We start from the raw sequence: 16,931 nt of genomic DNA, 5'->3' as shown, positions 1-16,931 counted from the left end.
GAATGTGACCAGACTGACAGCTTCTCTGAGCCAGGCAAATTCATTTATCAGGGTCATTGTAATGGATATATCCAAAGAAATGGCAATATAATCCAAGGTAAAACAAACAAAAATGTAGATCGTTTTCTGTCATTTCAGCTGCTTGATGTGATTGTGTGATAGATTTAGTTGGCTGGCTAGCAAAGGAAAAGAAGCTAGCCTGCATAGGTACAGTGCATTCGGAAAGTTTTCAGACCCCTTACTTTTTTCCACATTTTGTTACGTTACAGCCTTATACTAAAATGGATGAAATAAAATAAAATCTATCTACACACAATACCACATAATGACAAAGCGATAGCATATAGTTTTTATTAATGAAAAAAATATTTTAAAAATACCTTATTTACATACATTTTCAGACCCTTTGCTATGAGACTGGAAATTGAGCTCAGGTCCATCCTGTTTCCATTGATCATCCTTGAGATGTTTCTTCAACTTGATTGGAGTCCACCTGTGGTAAATTCAAATGATTGGTCATTTCTGCAGCATTGAAGGTACCCAAGAACACAGTGGCTTCCATCACTCTTAAATAGAAGAAGTTTGGAACCACCAAGCCTCTTCCAAGTTCCGGCTGCACACGATAATTCCCGGCTTCTCATGTCTACCTCACATAATATCCCAAATTGAGTTCCACAGAAAGAGCCATAATACCCACCCTTCTCAAGCCGTATTGTTTAATTAATTGACTAAGTAATTTCTGATTTCATTAGGTTCTGAGAGCGATAAATGTCCCACCCAGCCAAAGTCAGTCACACCCTTAGTTTTCCAATCATTCGGTTTCCGTAGTGTAGTGGTTATCAAGTTCGCATCACACGCGAAAGGTCCCCGGTTCGAGACCGGGCGGAAACACATTTTAACAGATTGGTCCTTCGCACTTCTCAGTATTTGCTATTCAGACTTTAGTTTCAGTAGTGTATTAGTTATCACGTTCGCCTCACATGCGAAAGTCAGTCACACCCTTAGTTTTCCAATAATTCGGTTTCCGTAGTGTAGTGGTTATCACGTTCACCTCACACGCGAAAGGTCCCCGGTTCGAAACCGGGTGGAAACATTTTGTAATATTCAATATTTCCCAATGCCCAGAGGCTAGCATTTGGTTTGAAACAGTTGAGGTTTGTCTAAACCTTGCTGTCTACCTCTCCGACCAGTGGATCAATGTTGCCGTTTTTTGGGGGACCTCCACCATGCGATCTGTATGAATGTGACCAGACTGACAGCTTCTCTGAGCCAGGCAAATTCATTTATCAGGGTCATTGTAATGGATATATCCAAAGAAATGGCAATATAATCCAAGGTAAAACAAACAAAAATGTAGATCGTTTTCTGTCATTTCAGCTGCTTGATGTGATTGTGTGATAGATTTAGTTGGCTGGCTAGCAAAGGAAAAGAAGCTAGCCTGCATAGGTACAGTGCATTCGGAAAGTTTTCAGACCCCTTACTTTTTTCCACATTTTGTTACGTTACAGCCTTATACTAAAATGGATGAAATAAAATAAAATCTATCTACACACAATACCACATAATGACAAAGCGATAACACATAGTTTTTATTAATGAAAAAAATATTTTAAAAATACCTTATTTACATACATTTTCAGACCCTTTGCTATGAGGCTGGAAATTGAGCTCAGGTCCATCCTGTTTCCATTGATCATCCTTGAGACGTTTCTTCAACTTGATTGGAGTCCACCTGTGGTAAATTCAAATGATTGGTCATTTCTGCAGCATTGAAGGTACCCAAGAACACAGTGGCTTCCATCACTCTTAAATAGAAGAAGTTTGGAACCACCAAGCCTCTTCCAAGTTCCAGCTGCACACGATAATTCCCGGCTTCTCATGTCTACCTCACATAATATCCCAAATTGAGTACCACAGAAAGAGCCATAATACCCATTAAATATTTTAAAAATACCTTATTTACGTACGTTTTCAGACCCTTTGCTATGAGGCTGGAAATTGAGCTCAGGTCCATCCTGTTTCCATTGATCATCCTTGAGATGTTTCTTCAACTTGATTGGAGTCCACCTGTGGTAAATTCAAATGATTGGTCATTTCTGCAGCATTGAAGGTACCCAAGAACACAGTGGCTTCCATCACTCTTAAATGGAAGAAGTTTTGAACCAGTGTAGTGGTTATCACGTTTGCCTCACACGCGAAAGGTCCCCGGTTCGAAACCGGGCGGAAACATCTTGTAATATTCAATATTTCCCAATGCCCAGAGGCTAGCATTTGGTTTGAAACAGTTGAGGTTTGTCTAAACCTTGCTGTCTACCTCTCCGACCTGTGGATCAATGTTGCTGTTTTTTGGGGACCTCCACCATGCGATCTGTATGAATGTGACTAGACTGACAGCTTCTCTGAGCCAGGCAAATTCATTTATCAGGGTCATTGTAATGGATATATCCAAAGAAATGGCAATATAATCCAAGGTAAAACAAACAAAAATGTAGATCGTTTTCTGTCATTTCAGCTGCTTGATGTGATTGTGTGATAGATTTAGTTGGCTGGCTAGCAAAGGAAAAGAAGCTAGCCTGCATAGGTACAGTGCATTCGGAAAGTTTTCAGACCCCTTACTTTTTTCCACATTTTGTTACGTTACAGCCTTATACTAAAATGGATGAAATAAAATAAAATCTATCTACACACAATACCACATAATGACAAAGCGATAGCATATAGTTTTTATTAATGAAAAAAATATTTTAAAAATACCTTATTTACATACATTTTCAGACCCTTTGCTATGAGACTGGAAATTGAGCTCAGGTCCATCCTGTTTCCATTGATCATCCTTGAGATGTTTCTTCAACTTGATTGGAGTCCACCTGTGGTAAATTCAAATGATTGGTCATTTCTGCAGCATTGAAGGTACCCAAGAACACAGTGGCTTCCATCACTCTTAAATAGAAGAAGTTTGGAACCACCAAGCCTCTTCCAAGTTCCGGCTGCACACGATAATTCCCGGCTTCTCATGTCTACCTCACATAATATCCCAAATTGAGTACCACAGAAAGAGCCATTATACCCATTAAATATTTTAAAAATACCTTATTTACGTACGTTTTCAGACCCTTTGCTATGAGGCTGGAAATTGAGCTCAGGTCCATCCTGTTTCCATTGATCATCCTTGAGATGTTTCTTCAACTTGATTGGAGTCCACCTGTGGTAAATTCAAATGATTGGTCATTTCTGCAGCATTGAAGGTACCCAAGAACACAGTGGCTTCCATCACTCTTAAATGGAAGAAGTTTTGAACCACCAAGCCTCTTCCAAGAGCCGCTGCACACAATAATTCCCGGCTTCTCAAGCCTTATTGTTTAATTAATTGACTAAGTAATTTCTGATTTCATTAGGTTCTGAGAGCGATAAATGTCCCACCCAGCCAAAGTCAGCCACACCCTCAGTACTCCACTCATTGGGTTTCCGTAGTGTACTGGTTATCACGTTCGGCTAACACGCGAAAGGTCCCCGTTTCGAGACCGGGCGGAAACACATTTTAACAGATTGGTCCTTCGCACTTCTCAGTATTTGCTATTCAGACTTTAGTTTCAGTAGTGTATTGGTTATCACGTTCGCCTCACACGCGAAAGTCAGTCACACCCTTAGTTTACCAATAATTCGGTTTCCGTAGTGTAGTGGTTATCACGTTCGCCTCACACGCGAAAGGTCCCCGGTTCGAAACCGGGTGGAAACATTTTGTAATATTCAATATTTCCCAATGCCCAGAGGCTAGCATTTGGTTTGAAACAGTTGAGGTTTGTCTAAACCTTGCTGTCTACCTCTCCGACCAGTGGATCAATGTTGCCGTTTTTTGGGGGACCTCCACCATGCGATCTGTATGAATGTGACCAGACTGACAGCTTCTCTGAGCCAGGCAAATTCATTTATCAGGGTCATTGTAATGGATATATCCAAAGAAATGGCAATATAATCCAAGGTAAAACAAACAAAAATGTAGATCGTTTTCTGTCATTTCAGCTGCTTGATGTGATTGTGTGATAGATTTAGTTGGCTGGCTAGCAAAGGAAAAGAAGCTAGCCTGCATAGGTACAGTGCATTCGGAAAGTTTTCAGACCCCTTACTTTTTTCCACATTTTGTTACGTTACAGCCTTATACTAAAATGGATGAAATAAAATAAAATCTATCTACACACAATACCACATAATGACAAAGCGATAGCATATAGTTTTTATTAATGAAAAAAATATTTTAAAAATACCTTATTTACATACATTTTCAGACCCTTTGCTATGAGACTGGAAATTGAGCTCAGGTCCATCCTGTTTCCATTGATCATCCTTGAGATGTTTCTTCAACTTGATTGGAGTCCACCTGTGGTAAATTCAAATGATTGGTCATTTCTGCAGCATTGAAGGTACCCAAGAACACAGTGGCTTCCATCACTCTTAAATAGAAGAAGTTTGGAACCACCAAGCCTCTTCCAAGTTCCGGCTGCACACGATAATTCCCGGCTTCTCATGTCTACCTCACATAATATCCCAAATTGAGTTCCACAGAAAGAGCCATAATACCCACCCTTCTCAAGCCGTATTGTTTAATTAATTGACTAAGTCATTTCTGATTTCATTAGGTTCTGAGAGCGATAAATGTCCCACCCAGCCAAAGTCAGTCACACCCTTAGTTTTCCAATCATTCGGTTTCCGTAGTGTAGTGGTTATCACGTTCGCCTCACACGCGAAAGGTCCCCGGTTCGAGACCGGGCGGAAACACATTTTAACAGATTGGTCCTTCGCACTTCTCAGTATTTGCTATTCAGACTTTAGTTTCAGTACTGTATTGGTTATCACGTTCGCCTCACACGCGAAAGTCAGTCACACCCTTAGTTTTCCAATCATTCGGTTTCCGTAGTGTAGTGGTTATCACGTTTGCCTCACACGCGAAAGGTCCCCGGTTCGAAACCGGGTGGAAACATTTTGTAATATTCAATATTTCCCAATGCCCAGAGGCTAGCATTTGGTTTGAAACAGTTGAGGTTTGTCTAAACCTTGCCGTCTACCTCTCCGACCAGTGGATCAATGTTGCCGTTTTTTTGGGGACCTCCACCATGCGATCTGTATGAATGTGACCAGACTGACAGCTTCTCTGAGCCAGGCAAATTCATTTATCAGGGTCATTGTAATGGATATATCCAAAGAAATGGCAATATAATCCAAGGTAAAACAAACAAAAATGTAGATCGTTTTCTGTCATTTCAGCTGCTTGATGTGATTGTGTGATAGATTTAGTTGGCTGGCTAGCAAAGGAAAAGAAGCTAGCCTGCATAGGTACAGTGCATTCGGAAAGTTTTCAGACCCCTTACTTTTTTCCACATTTTGTTACGTTACAGCCTTATACTAAAATGGATGAAATAAAATAAAATCTATCTACACACAATACCACATAATGACAAAGCGATAACATATAGTTTTTATTAATGAAAAAAACATTTTAAAAATACTTTATTTACATACATTTTCAGACCCTTTGCTATGAGGCTGGAAATTGAGCTCAGTTCCATCCTGTTTCCATTGATCATCCTTGAGATGTTTCTTCAACTTGATTGGAGTCCACCTGTGGTAAATTCAAATGATTGGTCATTTCTGCAGCATTGAAGGTACCCAAGAACACAGTGGCTTCCATCACTCTTAAATAGAAGAAGTTTGGAACCACCAAGCCTCTTCCAAGTTCCGGCTGCACACGATAATTCCCGGCTTCTCATGTCTACCTCACATAATATCCCAAATTGAGTACCACAGAAAGAGCCATTATACCCATTAAATATTTTAAAAATACCTTATTTACGTACGTTTTCAGACCCTTTGCTATGAGGCTGGAAATTGAGCTCAGGTCCATCCTGTTTCCATTGATCATCCTTGAGATGTTTCTTCAACTTGATTGGAGTCCACCTGTGGTAAATTCAAATGATTGGTCATTTCTGCAGCATTGAAGGTACCCAAGAACACAGTGGCTTCCATCACTCTTAAATGGAAGAAGTTTTGAACCACCAAGCCTCTTCCAAGAGCCGCTGCACACAATAATTCCCGGCTTCTCAAGCCTTATTGTTTAATTAATTGACTAAGTAATTTCTGATTTCATTAGGTTCTGAGAGCGATAAATGTCCCAAAGTCAGCCACACCCTTAGTACTCCACTCATTGGGTTTCCGTAGTGTACTGGTTATCACGTTCGGCTAACACGCGAAAGGTCCCCGGTTCGAGACCGGGCGGAAACACATTTTAACAGATTGGTCCTTCGCACTTCTCAGTATTTGCTATTCAGACTTTAGTTTCAGTAGTGTATTGGTTATCACGTTCGCCTCACACGCGAAAGTCAGTCACACCCTTAGTTTACCAATCATTCGGTTTCTGTAGTGTAGTGGTTATCACGTTCACCTCACACGCGAAAGGTCCCCGGTTCGAAACCGGGTGGAAACATTTTGTAATATTCAATATTTCCCAATGCCCAGAGGCTAGCATTTGGTTTGAAACAGTTGAGGTTTGTCTAAACCTTGCTGTCTACCTCTCCGACCAGTGGATCAATGTTGCCGTTTTTTTGGGGACCTCCACCATGCGATCTGTATGAATGTGACCAGACTGACAGCTTCTCTGAGCCAGGCAAATTCATTTATCAGGGTCATTGTAATGGATATATCCAAAGAAATGGCAATATAATCCAAGGTAAAACAAACAAAAATGTAGATCGTTTTCTGTCATTTCAGCTGCTTGATGTGATTGTGTGATAGATTTAGTTGGCTGGCTAGCAAAGGAAAAGAAGCTAGCCTGCATAGGTACAGTGCATTCGGAAAGTTTTCAGACCCCTTACTTTTTTCCACATTTTGTTACGTTACAGCCTTATACTAAAATGGATGAAATAAAATCAAATCTATCTACACACAATACCACATAATGACAAAGCGATAACATATAGTTTTTATTAATGAAAAAAATATTTTAAAAATACCTTATTTACATACATTTTCAGACCCTTTGCTATGAGGCTGGAAATTGAGCTCAGTTCCATCCTGTTTCCATTGATCATCCTTGAGATGTTTCTTCAACTTGATTGGAGTCCACCTGTGGTAAATTCAAATGATTGGTCATTTCTGCAGCATTGAAGGTACCCAAGAACACAGTGGCTTCCATCACTCTTAAATAGAAGAAGTTTGGAACCACCAAGCCTCTTCCAAGTTCCGGCTGCACACGATAATTCCCGGCTTCTCATGTCTACCTCACATAATATCCCAAATTGAGTACCACAGAAAGAGCCATTATACCCATTAAATATTTTAAAAATACCTTATTTACGTACGTTTTCAGACCCTTTGCTATGAGGCTGGAAATTGAGCTCAGGTCCATCCTGTTTCCATTGATCATCCTTGAGATGTTTCTTCAACTTGATTGGAGTCCACCTGTGGTAAATTCAAATGATTGGTCATTTCTGCAGCATTGAAGGTACCCAAGAACACAGTGGCTTCCATCACTCTTAAATGGAAGAAGTTTTGAACCACCAAGCCTCTTCCAAGAGCCGCTGCACACAATAATTCCCGGCTTCTCAAGCCTTATTGTTTAATTAATTGACTAAGTAATTTCTGATTTCATTAGGTTCTGAGAGCGATAAATGTCCCACCCAGCCAAAGTCAGCCACACCCTTAGTACTCCACTCATTGGGTTTCCGTAGTGTACTGGTTATCACGTTCGGCTAACACGCGAAAGCTCCCCGGTTCGAGACCGGGCGGAAACACATTTTAACAGATTGGTCCTTCGCACTTCTCAGTATTTGCTATTCAGACTTTAGTTTCAGTAGTGTATTGGTTATCACGTTCGCCTCACACGCGAAAGTCAGTCACACCCTTAGTTTACCAATCATTCGGTTTCTGTAGTGTAGTGGTTATCACGTTCGCCTCACACGCGAAAGGTCCCCGGTTCGAAACCGGGTGGAAACATTTTGTAATATTCAATATTTCCCAATGCCCAGAGGCTAGCATTTGGTTTGAAACAGTTGAGGTTTGTCTAAACCTTGCTGTCTACCTCTCCGACCAGTGGATCAATGTTGCCGTTTTTTTGGGGACCTCCACCATGCGATCTGTATGAATGTGACCAGACTGACAGCTTCTCTGAGCCAGGCAAATTCATTTATCAGGGTCATTGTAATGGATATATCCAAAGAAATGGCAATATAATCCAAGGTAAAACAAACAAAAATGTAGATCGTTTTCTGTCATTTCAGCTGCTTGATGTGATTGTGTGATAGATTTAGTTGGCTGGCTAGCAAAGGAAAAGAAGCTAGCCTGCATAGGTACAGTGCATTCGGAAAGTTTTCAGACCCCTTACTTTTTTCCACATTTTGTTACGTTACAGCCTTATACTAAAATGGATGAAATAAAATAAAATCTATCTACACACAATACCACATAATGACAAAGCGATAGCATATAGTTTTTATTAATGAAAAAAATATTTTAAAAATACCTTATTTACATACATTTTCAGACCCTTTGCTATGAGACTGGAAATTGAGCTCAGGTCCATCCTGTTTCCATTGATCATCCTTGAGATGTTTCTTCAACTTGATTGGAGTCCACCTGTGGTAAATTCAAATGATTGGTCATTTCTGCAGCATTGAAGGTACCCAAGAACACAGTGGCTTCGATCACTCTTAAATAGAAGAAGTTTGGAACCACCAAGCCTTTTCCAAGTTCCGGCTGCACACGATAATTCCCGGCTTCTCATGTCTACCTCACATAATATCCCAAATTGAGTTCCACAGAAAGAGCCATAATACCCATTAAATATTTTAAAAATACCTTATTTACATAAGTTTTCAGACCCTTTGCTATGAGGCTGGAAATTGAGCTCAGGTCCATCCTGTTTCCATTGATCATCCTTGAGATGTTTCTTCAACTTGATTGGAGTCCACCTGTGGTAAATTCAAATGATTGGTCATTTCTGCAGCATTGAAGGTACCCAAGAACACAGTGGCTTCCATCAATCTTAAATGGAAGAAGTTTTGAACCACCAAGCCTCTCCCAAGAGCCGCTGCACACAATAATTCCCGGCTTCTCAAGCCTTATTGTTTAATTAATTGACTAAGTAATTTCTGATTTCATTAGGTTCTGAGAGCGATAAATGTCCCACCCAGCCAAAGTCAGTCACACCCTTAGTTTTCCAATCAATCGGTTTCCGTAGTGTAGTGGTTATCACGTTCGCCTCACACGCGAAAGGTCCCCGGTTCGAAACCGGGTGGAAACATTTTGTAATATTCAATATTTCCCAATGCCCAGAGGCTAGCATTTGGTTTGAAACAGTTGAGGTTTGTCTAAACCTTGCTGTCTACCTCTCCGACCTGTGGATCAATGTTGCCGTTTTTTTGGGGACCTCCACCATGCGATCTGTATGAATGTGACCAGACTGACAGCTTCTCTGAGCCAGGCAAATTCATTTATCAGGGTCATTGTAATGGATATATCCAAAGAAATGGCAATATAATCCAAGGTAAAACAAACAAAAATGTAGATCGTTTTCTGTCATTTCAGCTGCTTGATGTGATTGTGTGATAGATTTAGTTGGCTGGCTAGCAAAGGAAAAGAAGCTAGCCTGCATAGGTACAGTGCATTCGGAAAGTTTTCAGACCCCTTACTTTTTTCCACATTTTGTTACGTTACAGCCTTATACTAAAATGGATGAAATAAAATCAAATCTATCTACACACAATACCACATAATGACAAAGCGATAACATATAGTTTTTATTAATGAAAAAAATATTTTAAAAATACCTTATTTACATACATTTTCAGACCCTTTGCTATGAGGCTGGAAATTGAGCTCAGTTCCATCCTGTTTCCATTGATCATCCTTGAGATGTTTCTTCAACTTGATTGGAGTCCACCTGTGGTAAATTCAAATGATTGGTCATTTCTGCAGCATTGAAGGTACCCAAGAACACAGTGGCTTCCATCACTCTTAAATAGAAGAAGTTTGGAACCACCAAGCCTCTTCCAAGTTCCGGCTGCACACGATAATTCCCGGCTTCTCATGTCTACCTCACATAATATCCCAAATTGAGTACCACAGAAAGAGCCATTATACCCATTAAATATTTTAAAAATACCTTATTTACGTACGTTTTCAGACCCTTTGCTATGAGGCTGGAAATTGAGCTCAGGTCCATCCTGTTTCCATTGATCATCCTTGAGATGTTTCTTCAACTTGATTGGAGTCCACCTGTGGTAAATTCAAATGATTGGTCATTTCTGCAGCATTGAAGGTACCCAAGAACACAGTGGCTTCCATCACTCTTAAATGGAAGAAGTTTTGAACCACCAAGCCTCTTCCAAGAGCCGCTGCACACAATAATTCCCGGCTTCTCAAGCCTTATTGTTTAATTAATTGACTAAGTAATTTCTGATTTCATTAGGTTCTGAGAGCGATAAATGTCCCACCCAGCCAAAGTCAGCCACACCCTTAGTACTCCACTCATTGGGTTTCCGTAGTGTACTGGTTATCACGTTCGGCTAACACGCGAAAGGTCCCCGGTTCGAGACCGGGCGGAAACACATTTTAACAGATTGGTCCTTCGCACTTCTCAGTATTTGCTATTCAGACTTTAGTTTCAGTAGTGTATTGGTTATCACGTTCGCCTCACACGCGAAAGTCAGTCACACCCTTAGTTTACCAATCATTCGGTTTCTGTAGTGTAGTGGTTATCACGTTTGCCTCACACGCGAAAGGTCCCCGGTTCGAAACCGGGTGGAAACATTTTGTAATATTCAATATTTCCCAATGCCCAGAGGCTAGCATTTGGTTTGAAACAGTTGAGGTTTGTCTAAACCTTGCTGTCTACCTCTCCGACCAGTGGATCAATGTTGCCGTTTTTTTGGGGACCTCCACCATGCGATCTGTATGAATGTGACCAGACTGACAGCTTCTCTGAGCCAGGCAAATTCATTTATCAGGGTCATTGTAATGGATATATCCAAAGAAATGGCAATATAATCCAAGGTAAAACAAACAAAAATGTAGATCGTTTTCTGTCATTTCAGCTGCTTGATGTGATTGTGTGATAGATTTAGTTGGCTGGCTAGCAAAGGAAAAGAAGCTAGCCTGCATAGGTACAGTGCATTCGGAAAGTTTTCAGACCCCTTACTTTTTTCCACATTTTGTTACGTTACAGCCTTATACTAAAATGGATGAAATAAAATAAAATCTATCTACACACAATACCACATAATGACAAAGCGATAGCATATAGTTTTTATTAATGAAAAAAATATTTTAAAAATACCTTATTTACATACATTTTCAGACCCTTTGCTATGAGACTGGAAATTGAGCTCAGGTCCATCCTGTTTCCATTGATCATCCTTGAGATGTTTCTTCAACTTGATTGGAGTCCACCTGTGGTAAATTCAAATGATTGGTCATTTCTGCAGCATTGAAGGTACCCAAGAACACAGTGGCTTCGATCACTCTTAAATAGAAGAAGTTTGGAACCACCAAGCCTTTTCCAAGTTCCGGCTGCACACGATAATTTCCGGCTTCTCATGTCTACCTCACATAATATCCCAAATTGAGTTCCACAGAAAGAGCCATAATACCCATTAAATATTTTAAAAATACCTTATTTACATAAGTTTTCAGACCCTTTGCTATGAGGCTGGAAATTGAGCTCAGGTCCATCCTGTTTCCATTGATCATCCTTGAGATGTTTCTTCAACTTGATTGGAGTCCACCTGTGGTAAATTCAAATGATTGGTCATTTCTGCAGCATTGAAGGTACCCAAGAACACAGTGGCTTCCATCACTCTTAAATGGAAGAAGTTTTGAACCACCAAGCCTCTTCCAAGAGCCGCTGCACACAATAATTCCCGGCTTCTCAAGCCTTATTGTTTAATTAATTGACTAAGTAATTTCTGATTTCATTAGGTTCTGAGAGCGATAAATGTCCCACCCAGCCAAAGTCAGTCACACCCTTAGTTTTCCAATCATTCGGTTTCCGTAGTGTAGTGGTTATCACGTTCGCCTCACACGCGAAAGGTCCCCGGTTCGAAACCGGGTGGAAACATTTTGTAATATTCAATATTTCCCAATGCCCAGAGGCTAGCATTTGGTTTGAAACAGTTGAGGTTTGTCTAAACCTTGCTGTCTACCTCTCCGACCTGTGGATCAATGTTGCCGTTTTTTTGGGGACCTCCACCATGCGATCTGTATGAATGTGACCAGACTGACAGCTTCTCTGAGCCAGGCAAATTCATTTATCAGGGTCATTGTAATGGATATATCCAAAGAAATGGCAATATAATCCAAGGTAAAACAAACAAAAATGTAGATCGTTTTCTGTCATTTCAGCTGCTTGATGTGATTGTGTGATAGATTTAGTTGGCTGGCTAGCAAAGGAAAAGAAGCTAGCCTGCATAGGTACAGTGCATTGGGAAAGTTTTCAGACCCCTTACTTTTTTCCACATTTTGTTTCGTTACAGCCTTATACTAAAATGGATGAAATAAAATCAAATCTATCTACACACAATACCACATAATGACAAAGCGATAACATATAGTTTTTATTAATGAAAAAAATATTTTAAAAATACCTTATTTACATACATTTTCAGACCCTTTGCTATGAGGCTGGAAATTGAGCTCAGTTCCATCCTGTTTCCATTGATCATCCTTGAGATGTTTCTTCAACTTGATTGGAGTCCACCTGTGGTAAATTCAAATGATTGGTCATTTCTGCAGCATTGAAGGTACCCAAGAACACAGTGGCTTCCATCACTCTTAAATAGAAGAAGTTTGGAACCACCAAGCCTCTTCCAAGTTCCGGCTGCACACGATAATTCCCGGCTTCTCATGTCTACCTCACATAATATCCCAAATTGAGTACCACAGAAAGAGCCATTATACCCATTAAATATTTTAAAAATACCTTATTTACGTACGTTTTCAGACCCTTTGCTATGAGGCTGGAAATTGAGCTCAGGTCCATCCTGTTTCCATTGATCATCCTTGAGATGTTTCTTCAACTTGATTGGAGTCCACCTGTGGTAAATTCAAATGATTGGTCATTTCTGCAGCATTGAAGGTACCCAAGAACACAGTGGCTTCCATCACTCTTAAATGGAAGAAGTTTTGAACCACCAAGCCTCTTCCAAGAGCCGCTGCACACAATAATTCCCGGCTTCTCAAGCCTTATTGTTTAATTAATTGACTAAGTAATTTCTGATTTCATTAGGTTCTGAGAGCGATAAATGTCCCACCCAGCCAAAGTCAGCCACACCCTTAGTACTCCACTCATTGGGTTTCCGTAGTGTACTGGTTATCACGTTCGGCTAACACGCGAAAGGTCCCCGGTTCGAGACCGGGCGGAAACACATTTTAACAGATTGGTCCTTCGCACTTCTCAGTATTTGCTATTCAGACTTTAGTTTCAGTAGTGTATTGGTTATCACGTTCGCCTCACACGCGAAAGTCAGTCACACCCTTAGTTTACCAATCATTCGGTTTCCGTAGTGTAGTGGTTATCACATTCGCCTCACACGCGAAAGGTCCCCGGTTCGAAACCGGGTGGAAACATTTTGTAATATTCAATATTTCCCAATGCCCAGAGGCTAGCATTTGGTTTGAAACAGTTGAGGTTTGTCTAAACCTTGCTGTCTACCTCTCCGACCAGTGGATCAATGTTGCCGTTTTTTTGGGGACCTCCACCATGCGATCTGTATGAATGTGACCAGACTGACAGCTTCTCTGAGCCAGGCAAATTCATTTATCAGGGTCATTGTAATGGATATATCCAAAGAAATGGCAATATAATCCAAGGTAAAACAAACAAAAATGTAGATTGTTTTCTGTCATTTCAGCTGCTTGATGTGATTGTGTGATAGATTTAGTTGGCTGGCTAGCAAAGGAAAAGAAGCTAGCCTGCATAGGTACAGTGCATTCGGAAAGTTTTCAGACCCCTTGCTTTTTTCCACATTTTGTTACGTTACAGCCTTATACTAAAATGGATGAAATAAAATAAAATCTATCTACACACAATACCACATAATGACAAAGCGATAGCATATAGTTTTTATTAATGAAAAAAATATTTTAAAAATACCTTATTTACATACATTTTCAGACCCTTTGCTATGAGACTGGAAATTGAGCTCAGGTCCATCCTGTTTCCATTGATCATCCTTGAGATGTTTCTTCAACTTGATTGGAGTCCACCTGTGGTAAATTCAAATGATTGGTCATTTCTGCAGCATTGAAGGTACCCAAGAACACAGTGGCTTCCATCACTCTTAAATAGAAGAAGTTTGGAACCACCAAGCCTCTTCCAAGTTCCGGCTGCACACGATAATTCCCGGCTTCTCATGTCTACCTCACATAATATCCCAAATTGAGTACCACAGAAAGAGCCATTAAATATTTTAAAAATACCTTATTTACGTAAGTTTTCAGACCCTTTGCTATGAGGCTGGAAATTGAGCTCAGGTCCATCCTGTTTCCATTGATCATCCTTGAGATGTTTCTTCAACTTGATTGGAGTCCACCTGTGGTAAATTCAAATGATTGGTCATTTCTGCAGCATTGAAGGTACCCAAGAACACAGTGGCTTCCATCACTCTTAAATGGAAGAAGTTTTGAACCACCAAGCCTCTTCCAAGAGCCGCTGCACACAATAATTCCCGGCTTTTCAAGCCTTATTGTTTAATTAATTGACTAAGTAATTTCTGATTTCATTATTTTCTGAGAGCGATAAATGTCCCACCCAGCCAAAGTCAGTCACACCCTTAGTTTTCCAATCATTCGGTTTCCGTAGTGTAGTGGTTATCACGTTCGCCTCACACGCGAAAGGTCCCCGGTTCGAGACCGGGCGGAAACACATTTTAACAGATTGGTCCTTCGCACTTCTCAGTATTTGCTATTCAGACTTTAGTTTCAGTAGTGTATTGGTTATCACGTTCGCCTCACACGCGAAAGTCAGTCACACCCTTAGTTTTCCAATCATTCGGTTTCAGTAGTGTAGTGGTTATCACGTTCGCCTCACACGCGAAAGGTCCCCGGTTCGAAACCGGGTGGAAACATTTTGTAATATTCAATATTTCCCAATGCCCAGAGGCTAGCATTTGGTTTGAAACAGTTGAGGTTTGTCTAAACCTTGCTGTCTACCTCTCCGACCAGTGGATCAATGTTGCCGTTTTTTTGGGGACCTCCACCATGCGATCTGTATGAATGTGACCAGACTGACAGCTTCTCTGAGCCAGGCAAATTCATTTATCAGGGTCATTGTAATGGATATATCCAAAGAAATGGCAATATAATCCAAGGTAAAACAAACAAAAATGTAGATTGTTTTCTGTCATTTCAGCTGCTTGATGTGATTGTGTGATAGATTTAGTTGGCTGGCTAGCAAAGGAAAAGAAGCTAGCCTGCATAGGTACAGTGCATTCGGAAAGTTTTCAGACCCCTTGCTTTTTTCCACATTTTGTTACGTTACAGCCTTATACTAAAATGGATGAAATAAAATAAAATCTATCTACACACAATACCACATAATGACAAAGCGATAGCATATAGTTTTTATTAATGAAAAAAATATTTTAAAAATACCTTATTTACATACATTTTCAGACCCTTTGCTATGAGACTGGAAATTGAGCTCAGGTCCATCCTGTTTCCATTGATCATCCTTGAGATGTTTCTTCAACTTGATTGGAGTCCACCTGTGGTAAATTCAAATGATTGGTCATTTCTGCAGCATTGAAGGTACCCAAGAACACAGTGGCTTCCATCACTCTTAAATAGAAGAAGTTTGGAACCACCAAGCCTCTTCCAAGTTCCGGCTGCACACGATAATTCCCGGCTTCTCATGTCTACCTCACATAATATCCCAAATTGAGTTCCACAGAAAGAGCCATAATACCCATTAAATATTTTAAAAATACCTTATTTACGTAAGTTTTCAGACCCTTTGCTATGAGGCTGGAAATTGAGCTCAGGTCCATCCTGTTTCCATTGATCATCCTTGAGATGTTTCTTCAACTTGATTGGAGTCCACCTGTGGTAAATTCAAATGATTGGTCATTTCTGCAGCATTGAAGGTACCCAAGAACACAGTGGCTTCCATCACTCTTAAATGGAAGAAGTTTTGAACCACCAAGCCTCTTCCAAGAGCCGCTGCACACAATAATTCCCGGCTTTTCAAGCCTTATTGTTTAATTAATTGACTAAGTAATTTCTGATTTCATTATTTTCTGAGAGCGATAAATGTCCCACCCAGCCAAAGTCAGTCACACCCTTAGTTTTCCAATCATTTGGTTTCCGTAGTGTAGTGGTTATCAAGTTCGCCTCACACGCGAAAGGTCCCCGGTTCGAGACCGGGCGGAAACACATTTTAACAGATTGGTCCTTCGCACTTCTCAGTATTTGCTATTCAGACTTTAGTTTCAGTAGTGTATTGGTTATCACGTTCGCCTCACACGCGAAAGTCAGTCACACCCTTAGTTTTCCAATCATTCGGTTTCTGTAGTGTAGTGGTTATCAAGTTCGCCTCACACGCGAAAGGTCCCCGGTTCGAAACCGGGTGGAAACATTTTGTAATATTCAATATTTCCCAATGCCCAGAGGCTAGCATTTGGTTTGAAACAGTTGAGGTTTGTCTAAACCTTGCTGTCTACCTCTCCGACCAGTGGATCAATGTTGCCGTTTTTTTGGGGACCTCCACCATGCGATCTGTATGAATGTGACCAGACTGACAGCTTCTCTGAGCCAGGCAAATTCATTTATCAGGGTCATTGTAATGGATATATCCAAAGAAATGGCAATATAATCCAAGGTAAAACAAACAAAAATGTAGATTGTTTTCTGTCATTTCAGCTGCTTGATGTGATTGTGTGAAAGATTTA

General features: G+C 40.4%; 8 non-coding genes across 8 annotated transcripts; all 8 read left to right on the top strand.

Annotated features, from left to right (window-relative positions):
- The first annotated feature begins 3,663 nt into the window (after window positions 1-3,663).
- trnav-cac lies at window positions 3,664-3,736 on the top strand. The gene has a single exon. It is a non-coding gene; the product is annotated as a tRNA-Val (tRNA).
- Window positions 3,737-4,700: 964 nt separating this feature from the next.
- trnav-cac lies at window positions 4,701-4,773 on the top strand. Its single transcript has one exon. It is a non-coding gene; the product is annotated as a tRNA-Val (tRNA).
- A 129-nt stretch (window positions 4,774-4,902) lies between these two features.
- Window positions 4,903-4,975, top strand: trnav-cac. The gene has a single exon. It is a non-coding gene; the product is annotated as a tRNA-Val (tRNA).
- Window positions 4,976-7,910: 2,935 nt separating this feature from the next.
- On the top strand, window positions 7,911-7,983 carry trnav-cac. Its single transcript has one exon. It is a non-coding gene; the product is annotated as a tRNA-Val (tRNA).
- A 1,233-nt stretch (window positions 7,984-9,216) lies between these two features.
- trnav-cac lies at window positions 9,217-9,289 on the top strand. The gene has a single exon. It is a non-coding gene; the product is annotated as a tRNA-Val (tRNA).
- Window positions 9,290-12,030: 2,741 nt separating this feature from the next.
- On the top strand, window positions 12,031-12,103 carry trnav-cac. The gene has a single exon. It is a non-coding gene; the product is annotated as a tRNA-Val (tRNA).
- Window positions 12,104-13,538: 1,435 nt separating this feature from the next.
- Window positions 13,539-13,611, top strand: trnav-cac. Its single transcript has one exon. It is a non-coding gene; the product is annotated as a tRNA-Val (tRNA).
- A 1,224-nt stretch (window positions 13,612-14,835) lies between these two features.
- Window positions 14,836-14,908, top strand: trnav-cac. The gene has a single exon. It is a non-coding gene; the product is annotated as a tRNA-Val (tRNA).
- The last annotated feature ends 2,023 nt before the right edge of the window (window positions 14,909-16,931 follow it).

The sequence above is a fragment of the Oncorhynchus mykiss genome, unplaced genomic scaffold, assembly GCF_013265735.2.
Source record: "Oncorhynchus mykiss isolate Arlee unplaced genomic scaffold, USDA_OmykA_1.1 un_scaffold_557, whole genome shotgun sequence".
NCBI classification, from domain to species: Eukaryota; Metazoa; Chordata; class Actinopteri; order Salmoniformes; family Salmonidae; genus Oncorhynchus; species Oncorhynchus mykiss.
Note: the sequence above shows the minus strand (reverse complement) of the source record. Positions and strands in the feature narration are given on the sequence as shown.